The sequence below is a fragment of the Thermobia domestica genome, chromosome 5 (genome assembly GCF_964235325.1).
Source record: "Thermobia domestica chromosome 5, izTheDome1.hap1.1, whole genome shotgun sequence".
Classification (NCBI taxonomy): domain Eukaryota; kingdom Metazoa; phylum Arthropoda; class Insecta; order Zygentoma; family Lepismatidae; genus Thermobia; species Thermobia domestica.
This window is the reverse complement of record NC_137458.1, coordinates 281,582,338-281,589,935: the sequence shown is the minus strand read 5'-3', so window position 1 is coordinate 281,589,935 and position 7,598 is coordinate 281,582,338. Positions and strand designations below refer to the sequence as shown.

Sequence of the window (7,598 nt, the reverse complement as noted above, 5' to 3'; positions counted from 1 at the left end):
AGTTCATTGTATCTAAGAGGAGGGCATGTCGTTCCTCGAACCGTATAGTAATATACTTCAGTCGGAGTGTTTCGAGGTGGTTTAAAATATGGGGAAAAGTTAGGCGCTCATAAGGTTCATGTGTAAGGTAGGGTAATTTAATGCGTAATGCAATACATAATGCATGGCGTTCAAGAATTTTTAGTTTCTCGTAATAAAAGGAAGAGGCGTTAATCCAAGCCACGAACCCATACGTTAGTATTGGCCGGAGAAAAACCTTGTATGTGTTTAGGACGACAGATGATTTGAGGCCCCCAAGTCGTTCCAGTTAAACGTCGAAATAGGTTCAATCTATTATAAGCTTTAGCGACAACCGTCTTTAAATGAGGACGCCAGGTAAGGTGTTTGTCGATGGTGAGATCAAGATATTTAACGTAACTAGCGCGGGTTTCAGGCGAGTGTCTTCAACGGTTAAATTGAGATAAGATGTATTTCTCTGAATTTTACTACGTTTTCTGAGAGGAAGAAGAAATAACGTTTGCGTTTTATCTGGATTGATCTTGAGCCTCCACTGGTTGCACAAGCTGACGAAGGAGTTGATAGCAGAGTGCATAGCGGTATTAATTTGCTGTACTGTGTTCCCTATGGCAAGGAAGGCTGTATCGTCTGCGTATTGAAAAAGTTGGATGTTCTCAGGAAGTGGCGGTAAGCCTGCAACATATAGAAGATATAATAAAGAAGGAAGTTCTGAACCCTAAGGCACGCCGGAATGTAGAAAGATGGGATGTGAAAGAGCACTATTGATTGAGATATAGGCCAATCTGAAAGAGAGAAAATTATAAATAAAACGGACGTAGGCGAGAGGAAGTTTGAAATTCAACAATTTAGCAATGAGACCTTGGTGCCAAACTTTATCAAATGCTTTTTCAAGATCAAATAATACTAAGCAGGATGGTTTGAAGGTGTTGTAATGATCAGTTATTATAGTGAGCATTCGTAAAAGTTGGTCGTTGATACAGTAATTTGGACGAAAGCCTGCTTGATGATTCGGGAGAAGGTTTTTAACAGAGAGGTGTTGATGGAACCTGTGAACGAGAATACGTTCGAGAATTTTGCTGTAGATGGATGTTAATTGAATTGGTCTACAAGAAGCAACGCTATTGGCAGGTTTGTCCAGCTTTTGAAACATTAGAACTTTTAAGGTTTTCCAGTGAGACGGTATGTAACCTGTTATGAGTATAAATGTAAAAATGAGAGCTAAGAGGTGTAGGAGAATATACGGTCCTTCTTTGATATGGCGGTATGTGATCTCATCTAGTCCAAGGCAGTATTGCGTTTTCATGCTATGGTGTCTTGAATTCCCACTGTGGTGATAGGAGCTGTAAGAGAGTGGAATGGATTTGGTTGAAGGTGAGGAGACTGAAAATTAACTTTTTCGACTGGATGAGTTTTTGACTGATTAGGAGGCGCTAGAGGAGTAAAAATTGTTTGTAGATAATCGGCAAAAGCGTCCACTTTCTCTTTATCTGTATGAAGAGCTTTGTCATGGTGAATTAATGGATATGGTGTATAGGTCTTCTTACCTGTTAGGATAATGAATCCTTTCCAAAATTTCGTGGGGTGATTAGTATCTGAAAGTTTATTGCAAGTGACTATCCAACGGCGTTGTTTATATGCGCGTATATAATTTCGGACTATCCGCTGAAATTGTCTATGAAGCCTTAAGGATTCGACATTGCCAGTGCGTTGATAATCCCTATAGAGTTCTCTGGAACGACGAATAAGTGGAAGGTAATGGGGTGGTTGTTGATAATGGTGAGGAAAAATAGTTGACTTGGGAATATGGGAGTTAGCGGATGCCTGAATAGACGATGTGATAACGACAAGTGCATGATATAATCCTTCTTCTGTAGTAGAAGCTTCCAAGTTTTCAAGGCTGTGTTCAAGAGAAATGCGGTATGCGTCCCAGTCTGCTTTATCAAAACGTGGGACTTCACGTAATGGAATAGAATTGGAAAGGTTGGAGATTCGGCATGTGATAGAAAGTTTAATTGGAAGGTGATCACTGCCCATCGGATCGAGTACGTGCACAGTGCATCGGTCAATGAGATTATGAGAAACTATGACTACATCTGGTGTAGTGTTAGAAACATGTCGAGTTGGTTTGGGTAGCTGCAGAATAGTGCCAGTAGTATGCGTGGTGATGAAATCCTGGAAGTGGCGTTTTTGACGATCGGTACGGCTGTGAAAATTGATATCAGCCATGATTACAAACATTCGAAAGTTATTGGAAATATTGAAAAAACCCATAAGGAAGCTCATGACCAGAGCGAATATAAATTATGGCAATGGTTACATAAAGGTTTGAGAAATAGAGCGTAATAACCAAGTTTTCAGACAGATTTTGTATTGCAGGATGAAAGATGCGATATGGTAAGCTTCGAGGGAAATCAATAGCTACCCCACCATTTGCTCTGCGGGCTGGTATGGTGTTGTCATGGCGAAGTACATGATAGTTTGAAACTTTGCTAGAGCGTGCAGCTGTAAGGTGAGTTTCATTTAGTAAGAATGCATGAATGGTTTCCTCCAATAGAAGATGTTCAAACAAAATCCTGTGTTCCTGTAAGGAGCTGATATTCAGAAACAATAAACTAATATGAGAGTCCATGTATGAAAACTCAATGTGGATCAGTGGTAAGGTCAGTGTTGAGAATAGAAGAGTTAAAATATACATCTTGACCAGAGTAAGTAGCTTGGAAGATAACATTGAGGATTCTTTTGGCTACCAGATGAATTTGTTGGAAGACGTGTTGCCGTTGAAAGGGAAGAATATTTTGAAGTGCTGTGGAGAGAAAGGGAAGAAACTGGTTGATTTTAATTGGTTGAAAAACAGAAGTTGGCGTATCCATAGGATTGTCGGTAGGCGCAGTAACCTTTAAGGGCACAACTAGTTCTGGCTTGCGTGGTTCAGGATGGGGCTGTGCTTTGCACTTATAGCTAAAAGTGGGATGAGCATCTCCACAAGTACTACACGCTAATGGATTTTGAAGGTTTGGACAGGTTTTCGTGTTATGAAGTTGCGAGCAGTATCCGCATTTCGCAGGATTACGGCATTCCGCTGTGCTATGCGAGTTATAAATTTGACATTTCTCGCAACGCAATGGAAGGGAAGCTGGGGTGTGTGATGGTTCCACTCTGTGGCGTTTTTTATAAATGAAAGCTCCATTGCAAAGTAAATCGTCAATGGTCTCTTGAGAGTTAGTCAAAACGCGGACCAGGTAAGTTGCACCATGTACGCTTTTAATACGTAAACACTTGAGGATGGAGTGTCCTTCAGCTTTTAGTTCCTCGCTGACTTCATCGTCGCTTATACTTGGTTCGAATCCACGTATGACTACTGATAAAGCAGGTTGTCGGCGTAAAGGAGGTTGCTGTTTTATATGCTTATCTGTTAGTTTCTGCAGGTTAGCGTTTTTGCCAAAAATTTCAAATGAGTATTTATTTCGAATAGTGGTAGCAAAGTTAGAATCTGGTGATTTAATTATGATCCCGTTGCGAGTATTAGTGATCTGAGTGACTTGTGCTTGAGTGAAATACTTTGTTAGCTGAAGAAAGATTTGCTTCTCGTTTTGAAACTTTGGATCGTAATTAGTAAGTAGATAAGAATAGAACGTCGGCTTCGAGATATCTTCTAGAGAAGGAAATTGCTTCCTATCGTCAGATGGTACGTCCATCTCGGTAGAGTGAGGTTGCACAGGTTGCGAAGAGTGGTGTTTTTTTGGCGGTGGCGATTTTTGCTGACTGCGAATAGTTCGCATTGGAGCTGGGGATCGCGACCGAAATGGAACACCTGAACGCGATCCCTTGCTGTTTTTGCGTTTATCTGCCTTGTTGATAGTGCCAGTGGAAGCAGAAGGTGAGGGTGTTGTTTGTCCGGTGTCGATATCCATGGTTGTCTAGATCGATGTGATGAATCAACAAAGTGTGTAACTCAAATGAAGGTATACTGAATGAGAAAATGAAATGATGCAATAGCCAAAAAATAACTGGCCTCTCTCGGGTGAAACCCTCTATCTTGCCGCACCACTACGCCCGTAGCAATGATTGCCTGGTTGCGTCCACAACTCAGGATCGATAAAAGCCTAGACTCGATTCCTAGGTACCTCGACCGGAGAGTTGAGAGCCAAGTGGAAGTATGCCTAGGTTTTTCCTAATTAATATCCTTATATACATTAACTTGACTACCCCACTTGCGACATTTAGTATTGAACTTACATTTGGGCCACATCCTTCAGTAGAGTTCGGATTCACATGTTATCAATGCGTCGCGCTCATTATTTTCATTTAAGTTGCACCCTTTTCAATTCTCTTTCTCAATTGGGCTCGGGGCAGTATTGAAAACCTGAAACGCTATAAAATCCTATCTGAATTTCCTCAGGTTAATAATAATAATAATAATAATAATAATAATAATAATAATAATAATAATAATAATAATAATAATAATAATAATAATAATAATAATAATAATATGCCAAAATGACACTTATGTATATCGAGTGTAATTTTTTGGGATGCAGTGACAGTGATAGAGTGGTCACCTCTGATGCGTCGGGTCCCTGCTTCGATCCGTTTCCGCCAAGTGGGCTTTGTGGTGGACAAACACCCTATGTGTGGGTTTTCTCGGTGTTCTCCCGTTTCATCTCACCTACTTCATACATTTCTCACCATCACCGTCTTCTTTAGCCCTCACGGCATACTCGAGAAGTTAAGACTCAAAGATTTCATTTCATTTTCATTTCGTATGTAACTTTTTTTTTTTCAGTTTCTGGGTGAATTATCAATAAATATTGATCTTCCAAATTTATAAAATTTCCTTAATCGGAAACTGTTCTATTGTGTTATGTTGTCAGAAATGCAGTGACTTTATCACATCTTTATCTTCACATCACATTTTTATCACATCTTTACCATCACTTTATCTATACTGAGCCAAATAACGCTAGAAAAGTTTTATTCTCAACACACTTCCTGTTGAGTGTTTGGAAATTGATTGTTTCTCGTTTGATACAAAGTATATTACACTCTTTCATTCGTCCATTGTTTTGTTTTCTTCATTGTTCAAATACCGGAGCACAAATTTCGTTTCTTGGTACTTAATTTTTAAGAATCATATATGACTAAGTCACTCCTCACTATCATGCACTTTGCTGATAACAAAGAAAATACTTCAGTCTTGGTACTTAACTTTTAAGAATCATATATGACTAAGTCACTCTTTACTATAATGCACTTTGCTGATAACAAAGAAAATACTTCAGTCTTGGTACTTAATTTTCAAGAATCATGTATGACTAAGTCACTCCTCACTATCATGCACTTTGCTGATAACAAAGAAAATACTTCAGTTCTTGTACTTAATTTTTAAGAACCATATATGACTAAGTCACTCCTCACTATAATGCACTTTGCTGATAACAAAGAAAATACTTCAGTCTTACTTAATTTTTAAGAATCATATATGACTAACGTAAGTCACTCCTCACTATCATGCACTTTGCTGATAACAAAGAAAATACTTTAGTCATAAAAGGTGAGAACATTGACACGCTTATTGATGACTCGGAATGTCTACTTCCCACTCATAGAGAATTTAGTTGACATGGACTATACATACAGTGAAAAATCCATATAAGTAGGCAATTTTGAGGAAAATTCCTTTTATCCCATTCTCAAAAATTAATGTAAAAAATCCCACATAGTGGGATTTTCCCCACGGGTTGGCATCATCAGCTCCGGGTCGCTTCACTCAGAGTGGAACTTTGATTTACTAGCCTTAACAGAGCTCGCTCGCGCTCACTCACGGGGTTCACTATAGTATTTATTCGAAAGTGAGTGTCTCATTTGACTCACATTAGGGCTTGCAATATCCAGATTTAGTTGGTTAGTTGATTTGGAATTTATCGTTCCGTTCAGCACTGAGGCTAAATGAGACATGGATGTTCCGCTTGACGTGAAATCCGAACTATATTAGCTACCTAGCCGGAAATCGAACCAGGGACTTCCGCCAAGAAAGTGTGTACGTTGACCATGTAGCCACGAGGGAGATCAGATGTCCACAATTGCCTATCAAAAATATTGAGATAATGATATATTGATCGGCGTAACCTTTTAATACGGATATTTGATAAAATTGAAACATCAAAATTGCAAACACCACTCAATATTGTCTAGTATAGATTGTTTCGAAATTTATCTTGAAGAAAAACAGCTGACATATTTCAATGATCGGAAATTTCTATTGATTTAAGATACCGTAAAAGCATTACATTATTTCATGTTGTTTTTTTATAGCTTAAATTCCCACCGTTATACTTTCGACGCTAAGGGAAACAGTGATGATAATGAATGAAATAGTGGAAAGGGGAGAACCTCTAGAAAACCCACGTACATGATTTTTGTCCACCACAAAATCCAGTTGGTCCAAAGCTGAGATCAAACCTAGGATCCTAACGCACAAGAAATGAGCGCTCTATTTTAAAAACTATATTGGGTTTGCCGATTATGGAAAAATGTCGTTCATTTGTTATAACAAATCCATATTATAAGTACCTAAAAAAAATCATACGTGAAGACGAAGAGGTTAGCTAAGGGCAGTGGAGCATGGAAGGTTCTCACTGTCAATTGTGACAAGTGGCTTGCCAATAATGTCAGAATACCTATGATGATCATATTATATAAGTAGGTCACACATTGCATATCATGCACATTTTCGCACAAGTAGTGGACAACATTGTGTCTATGTATTTTCTCGGGGTGCTCCCACTTTCTCATTCCACCATTTTTCCATAATTATTCACTTAACTTTAATCATCATCTCCCTTAGCCTAAAGGACATAATCGTGGGACGTGAAATATTTCATTTTTCATTTTGTGAAACGATAAATTAAGAAAAAAACTGTATTTACACATATTTGGCAGTGAAATATTATGATTTGACTATTAAGAAATACTATAATATTGTTAGATTGAGAAGCATGCAATGTACTTTTATAAAATTACTTATAATTGTAAGTTATGCATAAAATAAATTTAAGAGTTATAAATATGCTGAAGGAACCTAAAAATCACAAATAATAAAAGTAAAAAAATGTGACTGTTTCCACCCGGGATCGAACCGGGGACCTTCCGCGTGTTAGGCGGATGTGATAACCACTACACCACGGAAACAAACTTTACAGATCATCTTATTATAAGATTAAGTGCTGCGAAAATGTCTTGAGCCATGGCAAAAATGCGGACTAAAGCTCACACCCTTGACACACCCATGCGTTGAGCCAATAAGGGTTCAATTGTTGCTAAGCGAGAGATCCTTAGAAAAGGGAAGTGGAATTTCTTCAGCCGATAGCAGCGCCTGGAACCGAAGACTAGGTTTCAAGTCATTGTGGTATATATCTTTAACAATAGGTATTGCAGATTACATTAGCCATGCTTTGCACGGATTGAGTATAGCCCGCTCCCCCCAGTGATTTTTAACGAATCATAGTGATTCTAACGATTCACAGTAGTTCATAATGAATCGGAATCGCATGTTATAAAGATTTAAGATGTAAATCTTG

The 7,598-nt window shown here is 38.5% G+C and overlaps 1 non-coding gene across 1 annotated transcript; it reads right to left on the bottom strand.

Annotated features, from left to right (window-relative positions):
- Positions 1-7,136: 7,136 nt before the first annotated feature.
- TRNAV-AAC (transfer RNA valine (anticodon AAC)) lies at positions 7,137-7,209 on the bottom strand. Its single transcript has one exon. It is a non-coding gene; the product is annotated as a tRNA-Val (tRNA).
- Between the last annotated feature and the right edge of the window lie 389 nt (positions 7,210-7,598).